The 14,481-nt window shown below is 42.6% G+C and overlaps 1 protein-coding gene across 15 annotated transcripts in view; it reads right to left on the reverse strand.

The window, feature by feature from the left end:
* rap1gapa (RAP1 GTPase activating protein a) overlaps window positions 1-14,481 on the reverse strand; it is a 558,062-nt gene that overhangs the window by 352,078 nt on the left and 191,503 nt on the right. For 2 of the 15 annotated variants that reach the window (XM_072585946.1, XM_072585956.1), the window contains exon 1: window positions 1,838-1,912. The exons of 12 other annotated variants lie outside the window; for them this stretch is intronic. The gene's annotated coding sequence lies outside the window, so the exon portion shown is untranslated. Of the gene's footprint in view, window positions 1-1,225; window positions 1,255-1,837; window positions 1,913-14,481 lie in introns of those variants that run through there. One more of the 15 variants, XM_072585957.1, reaches the window with a different exon arrangement.

Below are 14,481 nucleotides of genomic sequence, written 5' to 3' on the forward strand. Positions count from 1 at the left end.
TCAGTGCTGCCTCATGATGCTGGGGTCCCAGGTTCAATCCCACCACAGGGAGACTGTTCGTGTGGAGTTTGCACATTCTCCCCACGTCCACATGAGTTTGCTTCAGTTTCCTCCCACAGTCTAAAGATGTGGAGGCTAGGTGGGTTTAGCCATAGGAAATGCAGAGTTACAGGGATTGAGAGAGAGAATGGGATGCTCTTCAGAGGGACAGTGTGGACTCAATGGGCAGAATGGCCTGCTTTCACATTGTGGGGATTCTTTGAAAGCTTTTGTAGTGCCATATCAAGAGAAATGCTCTCTCTCATTAAGGCATTTAACATAAATAGTGCTTACAATTTTTATAATTTCAAAGGCCCTCATCTATCCACAGATTATTAAAACTAAAAAAAAAATTAACAGCAAGAGTTTTCCGACTGCAAAGGACATCAAATGATAATGGCTTGGCACACTGCTGCAAATATTAAGCTCTACTTTTGTTGAAAACACCATTTTGCCAACTGACATATTCTAATAACCACAGATACTGAAGCAGTCTAAATATAACAATATCTGGACAATATCCAGGCGTTGGGCTGAGAAGCAGCATTCACACCACATAAATGCCAGGAAATGTCCAATAAGAGACAATCTAATCACAATCAGTGGTGTTACCGTCACTGAATGCATCCATTATCAACTTTCTGCAGGTTACCATTGACCCTTCCCGATGAAGGGCTTTTGCCCAAAACATCGATTCTTTTGCTCTTCGGATGTTGCCTGATGGCTGTGTTTTTCCAGCACCACATTCAACTCTAATCTCTAGCAGCTGCAGTCCTCACATTCTCCCAGAAATTTAACTGGCTTCACCCTATTCCTGCAGCAGCTGCAAGGGCAGGTTAGGGGCTAGAAATGCTGCAGCAAGTAAATCACACCCAGACTCCCCATCTACAAGTCAGGGGTATAATGGAATACTCCCCACTCGCTTGGATGAGTGCATGTTCCAACATTCATGAGGCTTGACACCATCCACCCCAATGGATTAGCACCACATCTATAAATGTTCACTCTCTCCACCACTGAACTCAGTATTAGCTGTATTTATTATCTACAAGATACATTTCAGAAATTCACTAAAGCTCCTTAGACAGAACCTTTTATGATCTGGAACCTACTATGATCTGGAAGGACAAGGACAGCAGATAAATGGGAGCACTACCCCCTGCAAGTTCCTCTCCAAGCCACTCACCATCCTGACTTGGAAATATATCGCCAGTCCTTCAGTGTCACTGGGTCAAAATCCTGGGCATTGTGGATTAACCCATAGCACATAGACTGCAAATAAAGCAGCTCACCCCCCACCTTCTCCACAGTAACTAGGGATAGGTAATGAATGCTGGCCCAGTCGGTGATGATTATGTCTCATGAGTGAATTTTTAAAAAACATCAAATTTACTTTTTCCAGTATAATAAACCAACACACTGGTGACTGATTCAGGTACCACAGGCTTTAGTTAGATGTTATTGTCACATGTACTCAAGTACAGGGATATAGGAGTAAAGTGAAACATTTACAACAATACCATTCATAGTACAATCTTATGCATAAAGGTACCTAGGTACAAAATCTGAGGAAAAAAAGTAGAACAAAAGTTAAAAGTTCAACATTACAGTTCTTCTCAGCATTAACTAAAAACTAAAGTTTAAAGTTCCAAATTATAGTCTCTCTTAAGCCGTGGTCCTGTAGTTGCTCCTGGGCTCAATCTCTCTTTCCTGATACTAAACATAGGTAAAAACTCACTTTAATTTTGAAATTCTAAAACTGAACATGTATAAACTAATTGTAAACAGCTATACTTACAGCTTATTCCACTTCGAGATTGAATTAAAACTAAACTTCAACCTGTTGGAAAAGGCAAATCCTTTACTTTGAAGTAATTACATGTTATTGAAAGGACAATTGGAAACTATTTAACAGCTGACGGCCAAAGTAATGCGTGAAGTGCTAAAAAGAAAGGGGTCACTCCCTATTCAATTGAACAATGAAAATCAGCTGGTGACATTCAATTAACTGTAATTGAATTATTATAATAATTGACTTCTTAATATCTCCTAATAAAAGTCTACATTGGAACCTGCCCTAAGGTCACTTTAGAAAATACAGCTGTTATATTGCAAGTTAACAAACTAAGTTTAAAACCATTACTGTGACCTCAGCTTGTTGGTCAAAATCAACAGTCTGTGTAAATTCACAACAATTGAGTAGAGAATCATCTGTTCTCTCTGCACTCCAAGTTATCCCAGTTAGAGTTATAGAGATGCACAGCACGGAAACAGACCCTTCAGTCCAACCCAATCTAGTCCCACCTGCCAGCACCCGGCCCATATCCCTCCAAACCCTTCCTATTCATATACCCATCCAAATGCCTCTTAAATGTTGCAATTGTACCAGCCTCCACTACTTCCTCTGGCAGCTCACTCCATACACGTACCACCCTCTGCATGAAAAAGTTGCCCCTTTGGTCTCTTTTATATCTTTCCCCTCTCACCCTAAACCTATGCCCTCTAGTTCTAGACTCCCCGACCCCAGGGAAAAGACTCTGGCTAGACAGTGTTAGAGGAATGCAGAATTCAATTGTTTCAGTTTTATATCTTATGCTGATTTAAATTAGGATTAAATGTTAAGCTTAATAAAAAGTGAAAGAACTGCACATGTTGTAAATCAGAACCAAAAACAAAAATGGCTGGAAAAGCTCAGCACGTGGAGCAGCATCTGTGGAGAGAACTCAGAGCTAATATTTTGATCAAGTGACGCTTCCTCAGAGCTAATTATTAAACTATTTTGTTTAACTATTTGAGGGTGTATTAGCTAATATTTCACATGATTATAATTTCCTCTTCATAACTATTGGTTAGATCCTTGGATAAACCGACTGAAGTTATATTTATTTGCTGATGGGTAGTATTACATGTCAATTTTGAAAAAAAGATGCTATTGATAACAGTGAATCTGAAATGTGGAGGAAATCAAGGGGAAGCTGAATGTGAGACTGTGTGTGTGTGTGTGTGTGAGAGAGAGAGAGAGAGAGGTGTGGCTGCAGTGACAGTGAAGCAGTTCTCACAGTCTTGGATAGTTGTATAAATAAGCAGAGGGAGAATGTTCCCCTTTATGGCCTGGACCTAGTGTAGGAAAATTACATTGAACAGCTGTTCAAGACCATCTTCATCTGTTTTCTTCCAAGTGAAACATTTCACATCTGATGAGAGTCTCCTGCACTCAGTGTAAGATACTAACACCAAGCTGAAATCTGTCATGGCCGAATCAAACTCATGGCCCTCAATGCTGATCAAGCACAGTCGTTCGGGAATGTATGACACCACAGATTTACCCCAGAGCTGCACTGTCCACTCTGGGAGCAAATCTGAATACTGATGTCTGGGTTATCTGTTTGCATTCTCGTCAGGCACAGTCAGGTACCTAAAACAAAAATTATTTTAAGGAAGTTGGGGTGCACTATTATTCAAGAGCAGAGTAGAAGTAAAGGATTCATACTTTGTATTCTGGTAATGTTGGACTGGATAAACCACAAAAAAAACTTTATATATGAATCATCTGTAGACAGTCATCTGTATAAACCCATCTGGTTCACTAATGGCTTTTAGGGAAGGAAACTGCCAAACATACCCAGTCAGACCTGCATGTGACCCCTTACCCACAGCAATATGGTGGACTTTTTACTGCCCTCTGACATGATGCAACAAGTCACTTGATTTGAGGACAATTCAGGATGGACAACAAATACTGACCTTGTCAGTGATGTTCACGTTCAGGAAAGAATAAATTATTAAAAATATATTGATAATGTTCTCATCCAATGACAAGAACCTGTGGATGACGAGAATCTGGAATGAAACAGAAAATATTGGAAATACTCAGCAGCTGTGGAGAGAGAAACAGAGTCAATGTTTCAGACCAAAACCAGAACCATTCTCAAAGTTACTTAAAATGCTTGCTTAATATCAATTCCTGAAATTTATGAATTCCACAACAACATTAGATTAGATTACTTACAGTGTGGAAACAGGCCCTTTGGCCCAACAAGTCCACACCGCCCCGCTGAAGCGCAACCCACCCATACCCCTACATCTACCCCTTACCTAATACTACGGGCAATTTAGCATGGCCAATTCACCTGACCTGCACATCTTTGGAGTGTGGGAGGAAACCGGAGCACCCGGAGGAAACCCACGCAGACACGGGGAGAACGTGCAAACTCCACACAGTCAGTCGCCTGAGGCGGGAATTGAACCCGGGTCTCTGGCGCTGTGAGGCAGCAGTGCTAACCACTGTGCCACCGTGCCGCCCACAAAACATATGGCATGTTTAAAACCCAGCTGAGACTGGTTTATTCCAATTGGCTTACACACACACACACACACACACACACACACACACACACACACACACACACACAAACAAATATTCGCAAGCAAGTGCTTTTACAATAGCCAGGGCACAAACTGCACTCACAGAAACGATACGATGTGGAAGCAGGCATTCAGGCCACAGTGACCCTCCACCCAGATGCTAACTTCCTGTACCCCATCCCTGTAACTCTGTATTTCCTATGGCTAACCCATCTAACCTGCATGTCCCTGGAGACTATGGGCAATTTACGCATGGCCAATATACCCTAATCTGCATAGAGTCATAGAGATGTACAGCACTGAATCAGACTGTTCGGTCCAACCTGTCCATGTCGACCAGATATCCCAACCCAATCTAGTCCCACCTGCCAGCGCCTGGCCCATATCCCTCCAAACCCTTCCTATTCATATACCCATCCAAATGCCTCTTAAATGTTGCAATTGTACCAGCCTCCACCACTTCCTCTGGCAGCTCATTCCATACACACACCACCTTCTGCGTGAAAAAGTTGCCCCTTAGGTCCCTTTTAAACCTTTCCCCTCTCACCTTAAACCTATGCCCTCTAGTTCTGGACTCCCCCGCCCCAGGGAAAAGACTTTGTCTATTTATCCTATCCATGCCCCTCATGATTTTATAAACTTCTATAAGGTCACCCCTCAGTCTCTGAAACTCCAGGGAAAACAGCCCCAGCCTGTTCAGTGTCTCCCTGTAGCTCAAATCCTCCAACCCTGGCAACATCCTTGTAAATCTTTTATGAACCCTTTCAAGTTTCACAACATCTTTCCAATAGGAAGGAGACCAGAATTGCATGCAATATTCCAACAGTGGCCTAGCTAAAATCCTGTATAGCCACACATGACCTCCCAGTTCCTGTATTCAATACTTTGACCAATAAAGGAATGCATTCCAAACGCCTTCCTCACTATCCTATCTACCTGCAACTCCACTTTCAAGGAGCTATGAACCTACACTCCAAGGTCTCTTTGTTCAGCAACACTCCCCAGGACTTTACCATTAAGTGTATAAGTCTTGCTAAGATTAGCTTTCCCAAAATGCAGCACCTCGCATTTATCTAAGTTAAACTCCATCTGCCATTCTTCAGCCCATTGGCCCATCTGATCAAGATACCATTGTAATCTGTGTGTTCACTACACCTCCAATTTTGGTGTCACCTGCAAACTTACTAACTGTACCTCTTATGCTCGCATCCAAATCATTTATGCAAACGACAAAGTAGAGGACTCAGCACCGATCCTTGTGGCACTCCATTGGTCACTGGCCTCCAGTCTGAAAAGCAACCCTCCACCACCACCCTCTGTCTTCTACCTTTGAACCAGTTCTGTATCCAAATGGCTAGTTCTCCCTGTATTCCGTGAGATCTAACCTTGCTCATCAGTCTCCCATGGGGAACCTTGTTGAACGTCTTACTGAAGTCCATATAGGTCACGTCTACTGCTCTGCCCTCATCAATTCTCTTTGTTACTTCTTCAAAAAACTTAATCAAGTTTGTGAGACATGATTTCCTACGCACAAAGCCATGTTGACTATCCCTAATCAGTCCTTGCCTTTCCAAATACGCGTACATCCTGTCCCTCAGGATTCCCTCCAACAACTTGCCCACCACCAATGTCAGGCTCACTGGTCTCTGATTCCCTGGCTTGTCCTTACCACCCTTCTTAAATAGTGGCACCTGTGGTCGGAAAACAGAGCACCCAGAGGAAACTCATGCACGCACAGGGAAAAATGTGCAAACTCCGTACAGACAGTCACCCAAAGGTGGAATCAAACCCAGATCCCTGGTGTTGTGAGGCAGCAGTGCTAACCACTGAGCCACTATGCTGCCCTGTCAGTGAGAAAGTGAAGATTCTTGTAACTACAATATCTCAAGGTTTCAAATTTAAAAGTGAAAGCTTTTGCTGTGCACTCATTCCACCATTTGTTTAATTTTCTTCCAGTTTCTATTTTAATTGGGATTTCTGTAAATCACGTTACTGCTTGTAAATATTCTGCAGTGTGTTGTGATCTAAAAAAGGAACATTTTGTCTCAGAAGTGGGGATCATATTCATTAAAGTGAGGTGTAAGTGATTCAATTATGAGGACAAGATTGAAAAATGTCAGTGTTATGGAACAGATCAAGAAATGAGCAAAAGGTGATTCTCAAGATGATCAGTGGCTTTGATCAAGTAAATAGAGTAATGTATTCCCTCCGGAACAGAGGGACCAGAAAGCATCAAAATCTCAAAGAATAATGATGATAGGACCATACGCCACAGGAGCAGGAGTAGGCCTTTCAGCCCATTGAGTCTGTTCTCCACTCAATGAGATCATGGCTGATCTGATAATCCTTAACTCCACTTTTCGGCCTTTTCCCCATAACCCTTACTGAATAAACATCTGTCTATCTCGGCCTTGAATATACTTAATGACCCAGTCACAACAGCCCTCTGTGGTATGGAATTCCAGATTCACAACGCTCTGAGAGAAGATATTTCTCTTGTCTCTGTCTTCAATGGGCAACCCCTTACTCTGAGATGATGCCCTCCAGTCCTAGGCTCTTCCACAAGGGGAAACAACCTCTCCATATCTTCCCTGTCAACTCCCTGAGAATCTGGTGTGTTTCAACAAGGCCACCTCTCATTCTTCTATATTCCAATGAGGACAGAAACAATCTCTTTTCATAAGATAGTCCCTCCATTCCTGCTATCAGCCTAGTTAACCTTCATAGGACTGTGTCCAATGCCAGAATATGTTTTTCTGAAATAAGGGGCCTGAAACTGTTCCTAGCATTCCAGCCTTCAGTCAGTTGTCAGGATTTGGCATGGTTGACACAAAGATGTGTGGATACTGATTCTGGAAATAAGTTCAACAGGAAGTTGAAGAGCTATTTAAGGATGAAGAATTTACAGGCTGAGAGTCAAAGAGTATAAGTTTGGGGCTAAACTCACCTGGTATTTTAAAATGTCACTGCTACACAAAGGGCTGAATGATTCCATTTGTGTGGTATTATTCGAAGATTCTGATTGAGGGATCAACATTGTCCAGGGGACACGAGGGATCAATTCCTTCATGATAATGCCATGGGATATTCTCTGATAGGATACTGTAGCTTACACCTGACAGTATTTTCAGATTTCTGCCACCAACCATGTATTTGAATGTAATGTTTGAACCACGCATTTACACTAAACCACACGCTAAGCAAAAACAGGAAGTTACTCATGTAGCAACTATAACTATGTCAATCTATTTTCCCAGGATTTTTTGCAACAATGGGCAGAATTTCTGATGTTTGGCAGAGCAATTTTCAATCATTGAAGAAGGTTGAAGTGATTATCACAGTGGCTCTGACATTTACAGCTGATTTCAATGAGATTGAAAAAATCGATCTTTTGAGTTTTTGACCAAAGTTACTTTTAAAAAGTATTTGAAAACTCAATATTTTTGTTCTTCAAGCCAATTTATTGAAACTACTGTTTAATGAAATCATTAAAGCACAAAGCACTTTCAGTCTCAATATATTGACAGAATGTTTCTCCTTTGACCCTTTGAAGTTCTTGTCAAATGATTACCATCAAGTACCATCCCAAGATTCTCCAGCTTACAGCTATGACTGTTCAGGTGATGTCACAGCGTTCTTGCTCAGTGCACTCCACATCACGTTCACCTGATGATCTCGACTTGATTTTGCAGCAGAGAGGTAAACATTCCCATCCAATGGCTGAAGAGCCTGTAGGGCAACCAATCAATCTTAGCCTAGACTGTGCACTGAAAACTAAATTGTGATCCTTTCCCCAAAAACATTTTAAAATAGGTTTATTGGTCATTCCATTCTTTATTGTCCTTTCTTCCCTTGAGATAAGATGACAATTCATGTATTTTCTAACTCCCAATGCCCTCTATAGCCATAGCCATTTCACTTTGGATACTGGCCAGGCTCCACATCATTACTGTTTCCTTTCCTTATTGATAATCAAAAGCAAGTACAGGAGGCTGCAAGGCAAAGTAATTGTCCCAACCTTCCACAATAAGTAGAACATAAAACATAAAACGTTACTGCGCAGAAAAGGCCCTTCAGCCCTTGATGTTGCATCAACCTGTGAAACCAACCTGAAGCCTGTCTATCCTACATTATTCCATTCTCATCCATATGTTTATTCAATGACCATTTAAATGCCCTTAAAGTTGGCAAGTCTACTACTGTATGGAATATGTGTCCCATACAATAAAATTCAAATTACAAAATTCTCTTGCACTTCCTGAAGTACTGACTGTTTATTGATCACAGTGGCCTGGCTGATACCAGGGAAATACTGAGACAACATTAGATCCTCAGAAGAGACAATACTTTGGAACCTGTCCCATGTTTAAAAATGAGCACCTCGAGGGAAATCGAGGGATGTGGGAATCAGATGGGAAAGCAAAGCTCGGGTCAAAAATCAGCCAGGATTAGATCGAGTGTTTGGGCTTGAGGGGTTGTATAACCCACAGCTGCCAGTCTTTGGTATGAATCCAATTTTTCCTGACTGCAGCATTCCAACCTACAAATGAGACCCAGTCTGAGTGAGGCAGAGTGAACCACAAATCTCAGCTGCCTTCCCATTTCAGATTTGTTTCAATGGACAATTTACTGGTCACTGTAAAAGCACTTCCCAGATCATGTTATCTGTTTCCCCACATTTGTTTGCATGTCTGGTGGGTTTCTAATAAATCTACATTGAAACTTAGTTGTTCTAAATAACCTGTCTCCATTTTCTCTATTCACTATTTTTTTGTTTCATGGGAATTGCTTTTGCCTCAATCCATTGTTTCACCAAAGATAACCTCAGCAGTATCAAGTGATGATAAAGACAGCACATAAACACACCAGGGTCACAACTGCAATTCTTCAAAATACTTTAATTTCATTTTATAATTAAACTATTTTATTGCTCTATAAGACTGCTTTTGAAGGCTTAAAAAATCCTTCCACAACAGGGTTTGATTTAAACACTTTGCATAAAAGTGAACTACCAGTTTGAGGGTGCAGGATAGTCAATATTTTTGTCATTGTTCATCCAGGGTCTGCTCTACTTGGGTATGAATTAATCTTCACATGTCTTCCCAATAAAGCCCATATTGCCTTCTGAATCGCTGGAATACCGATGTTGGGTATTGGCAAGTAAAGCATTCATTTTTTGTTATTCATTCATTGGATGAGGGTATCTCTGGCCAGGCCAGATTTACTGCCCTTCCCTAATTACCCAGAGCACAGTTAAGAGTCAACCCCATTACTGTGGGTCTGGAGTCATGTGTAGGCCAGACCAGAAAAGGATGGCAGTTTCCTTCCCTAAAGGACATTAGTGACCAAGGTTGGTTTTTCTGACAACTGCCAATGGATTCACAGTCATCATTAGACTCTTAATTCCAGACTTTTATTGAATTCAAATTCCACCATTTGCTGTGGAACCCAGGTCCCCAGAACATTCCCTGGGTTTCTGGATAACCAGTCCAGTAATAATACCACTAGGGCATCACCTCCCTAATGGAGTGATAAACCAGGGGGATTTGTGGGACAATAAACTGAGGCTGAGTGTTGATACGAGTGTATGCCCTGGGTGAAATGGGGGCATAAAATTATACACTGAATATTATGATTTTTGACAAAAATTTTGAACAGTCTTCAGGACTTGGTGAACTTCTATGTTGTGATCCACAGCAAATGTAGGACCAAGAGGACACCCTGAACTTGCTCTACACTCAGTGAGGTCAGGCTGGTCTGCACCTTGCACTGCATAGCCAGCTCAGCCATACCAGAGAGCTGTTCAGAGTCAATCTCATTGTATGGGAGTGGAGTCACATATGGGCCAGGCCAGGGAAGGATGGTAGATTCCTTCCCTAAAGAACATTAATCAATTAAGTGGGTTTTTATAACAATTAGTGATAATTGTCATGGTTAACATCACTGAGATCAGCTTTCAATTCCAGAGTTTTATTAATTGAACTTAATTTCTACTAAGTCATGGTAGGATTTGAACCATTGTCCTCAAAACATTAGCCTGGGCCTCTGGATTACTAGCCCAGTAACATTACTGCACCATCATCTCCCCAAGGTTACCCCCACAAGCTTTAACACTCAAGGCTATATAAGACAGGCTTATGCAACCTGCCCTCACAAGGTAACCCCAGCCCATTACCATTCTGTTCATCTGTAATATTCCCTGTGAAGGCCAGCAAGACCCTATCAGCTGTGCTGCCTAAAACTACTGGATGGGATTGGTACAGTCTCAGAGGAAGAAGGTTTGAGACTTTTAAAAATGGATAACTCCCCAGGTTTGGATGAACTGTGTCTGAGACTGCACAGGAACACTACAGAAGAAATAGTGGAAAGATGGTCAGTGTGGATTTGTTAGGGGGAGGATATGTCTGACCAGTGGGAGTGATTTTTTTGAGGAGGTAAGGAAGAGCATCGATGAAGGAAGTACTTTTGATGGTGAATTTAGCAAGGTGTTTGATAAGGAAGGTCATAATGGCAAAAAACCAATGGGATCCAAGGCAAAGTGGATCCAAAATAGACTCTGAGGCAGGAGGCAGAGGGGAGTGGGGGATGGGGAATGAGTGTTTTTGTAACTAGAAGGTTATCTCCAGTGGAGGTTTGTGAGCTCAGTAGTTGATCCCTGTTTAAATGGTGTTTGTCAATGACTTGATTGTAGACAGCATAATTACACAATCTAATAATTCAGATGATACAAAGATTGTCCGTGTGGTTGATAGTGAGGAAGGAATTTGTATGTGGAATAAGAGGAAATTTGATTTGAGAAGTGTGAGGTAATATGTTTGGGGAGGACAAACAAGGTGAGGGCATAAACAAGGAATGGTGGCATACTGAGACATGTGGAGAATAGAAGGACTGTGATGTCTATGTACTCAGATACCTGCATGGACTGGTGACCAGGTAGGTAGGAGGCATTCAGAACACGTCCCCTTTCTTAGCCATAAAATCAGGGGGTTTTGCTAGAGCAATATATCGATATGGGCCCCATATCGAAAGAAGGATTCGCTGGCCTTGGAGGGGGTCCAGAGGACGTTAACAAGAATGATCGCAGGGATGAAGGGCTTGGCATGTGAGCAGTAGAGAACTCTGGGTCTGTACTTGATGGAGTTGAGAAGGGGGAAGGGAAGGGGAATCGGACTGCAACTTACAGAATACTGAGAGGCCTGGACACAGTGGACATGAAGAAGATATTTTCACTAATAGGAGTGACTAGGGCCTGACAACACAGCCTCAGAGTGAAGGGATAGCCATTTAGGACTGAGATGAGGAGGAATTTCTTCAGCCAATGGGTGGTTAATCTGTGGAACTCCTTGCTGCAGAGGGCTGTGGAGGCCAAGTCAGTGAGTATATTTAAGACAAAGAGATTCCGGAATAGTAAGGGGATCAAGGGTGACATATGGGGAGAAGGCAGGAGGCATGCTGAGGGAGCCATAACCAGAAGATGTAGATTTAGGTTGTAACGCTGGATATTTAAACGAGATTTGAGGGAAAATATTTTCACTTGGAGGATGTTGAGGATCTGTGACTCACAGCCTGAAAGGGTGGTCAAGATGGAATCCCACACTATTTAAAAGGTACGTGGATATTCAGCTGATCTGCTGTAACCTCTGGGCTATGGGCCAAGAATGGGAGACTGGTCTGGACGGTCCATGTCAGTAAGTGTGGGCATGAGGAACCAAATCACCTCCATCCTTGCTGTAAATTTCTATGGTTCTGTTATTCTGATCCCAAGCTCCAGAGGGAAGGTTTGAATAAGTTTAGAAAATGGATGTTTCAGTGAAGGTTCTAAAGGAATAACAGCAGAAGAGAACGGCTGCTCTGATTCACAAAACTAGTTAACATGAAAATCAGGTCCAGCTAATTCCACCTGGATTTCCTGAGGAATCCTTTCATCATATTATCAAGAGTTATAGCTGGGGGCAGGGAAATTATGATGCGTTGAGGCATGACTTAGGATGTGTGGATTGGAAAAGTAGATTCCAAGGCAAGAGCGTAATTGATATGTGGAACTTGTTCAAGGAGCAACTATTGAGTGTCCTTGATAAGTACGTACCTATCAGGCAGGGAGGAAAGGGTCGTGTGAGGGAGCCGTGGTTTAATAAGGAATTGGAATCCCTTGTTAAATGGAAGAGGGCGGCCTTTGTAAAGATGAGGCGTGAAGGTTCAATAGGGGCGATTGAGAGTTATAAGGTAGCCCGGAAGGACCTGAAGAAAGAGCTAAGAGCAGCAAGGAGGGGACATGAAAGGTCCTTAGTTGGTAGGATTAGGGAAAACCCTAAGGCTTTCTATAGGTATGTTAGGAATAAAAGAATGACTAGGGAAGGAATAGGTCCAATCAAGGATAGTAATGGGAAGTTGCGTGTGGAGGCTGAAGAGATTGGGGAGGCGCTGAATGAATACTTTTCGTCAGTATTCACTCAGGAACAGGACATTGTTGTCGATATAAATACTGAGGCACGAATAAGTAGAATGGATGGCTTTGAGATATGTAGAGAAGAGGTGTTAGAAATTCTGGCAAGGGTGAAAATAGATAAGTCCCCTGGGCCTGATGGCATTTATCCTAGGATTCTCTGGGAAGCAAGGGAGGAGATTGCAGAGCCATTGGCCTTGATTTTTGTGTCCTCTTTGTCGACAGGAGTAGTGCCAGAGGACTGGAGGCTAGCAAACGTGGTTCCCTTGTTCAAGAAGGGGAGTAGGGATAATCCTAGTAACTATAGGCCAGTGAGTCTCACTTCTGTTGTGGGCAAAGTCTTAGAGAGAATTGTAAGGGATAGGATTTATGCACATCTGGATAAGAGTGATGTGATCAAGGATAGTCAGCATGGTTTTGTGAAGGGCAGGTCGTGCCTCACAAACCTTATTGAATTCTTTGAGAAGGTGACTAAGGAGGTAGATGAGGGGAAAGCGGTAGATGTGGTATATATGGATTTTAGTAAGGCGTTTGATAAGGTCCCCCATGGTAGGCTACTGCAGAAAATACAGAGATATGGCATTGAAGGTGAGTTGGAGGTTTGGATTAGGAATTGGCTCTCTGGAAGAAGACAGAGGGTGGTAGTTGATGGCAAAGGTTCATCTTGGAGTGCCGTCACTAGCGGTGTTCCGCAAGGATCTGTTTTGGGACCATTGCTGTTTGTCATTTTTATAAATGACCTGGAGGAAGGGTTAGAAGGTTGGGTGAGCAAGTTTGCGGATGATACGAAAGTCGGAGGAGTTGTAGACAGTGAGGAAGGATATGGCAGGTTACAGCGGGATATAGAGAAGCTGCAGAGCTGGGCAGAAAGGTGGCAAATGGAGTTCAATGTAGCTAAGTGTGAAGTGATTCACTTTGGTAAGAGTAATAAAAAGATGGATTACTGGGCTAATGGTAGACTACTTGGTAGTGTGGAAGAGCAGAGGGATCTTGGTGTCCATGTACACAGATCTCTGAAAGTTGCCACCCAGGTAAATAGTGCTGTGAAGAAGGCATATGGCGTACTGGCTTTTATTGGTAGAGGAATTGAGTTCCGGAGTCCTGAGGTCATGCTGCAGTTGTATAAGACTCTGGTGCGGCCGCATCTGGAATATTGTGTGCAGTTTTGGTCGCCATACTATAGGAAGGATGTGGAGGCACTGGAACGGGTGCAGAGGAAGTTTACCAGGATGTTGCCTGGTATGGTAGGAAAATCCTATGAGGAAAGGCTGAGGCACTTGGGGTTGTTTTCATTGGAGAAAAGAAGGTTTAGGGGTGATTTGATAGAGGTGTACAAGATGATTAGGGGGTTAGATCGGGTTGACAGTGAGAACCTTTTTCCACGTATGGAGTCAGCTATTACAAGGGGGCATAGCTTTAAATTAAGGGGGGGTAGATATAGGACTGATGTTAGGGGTAGGTTCTTCACTCAGCGAGTCGTAAGTTCATGGAATGCCCTGCCAGTAGCAATAGTGGACTCTCCCTCTTTATGGGTATTTAAGCGGGCATTGGATAGGTATATGCAGGATAGTGGCTTAGTGTAGGTTAGGGGTGCTTTGATCGGCGCAACATCGAGGGCCGAAGGGCCTGTACTG

The sequence above is a fragment of the Chiloscyllium punctatum genome, chromosome 16 (assembly GCF_047496795.1).
Source record: "Chiloscyllium punctatum isolate Juve2018m chromosome 16, sChiPun1.3, whole genome shotgun sequence".
Classification (NCBI taxonomy): domain Eukaryota; kingdom Metazoa; phylum Chordata; class Chondrichthyes; order Orectolobiformes; family Hemiscylliidae; genus Chiloscyllium; species Chiloscyllium punctatum.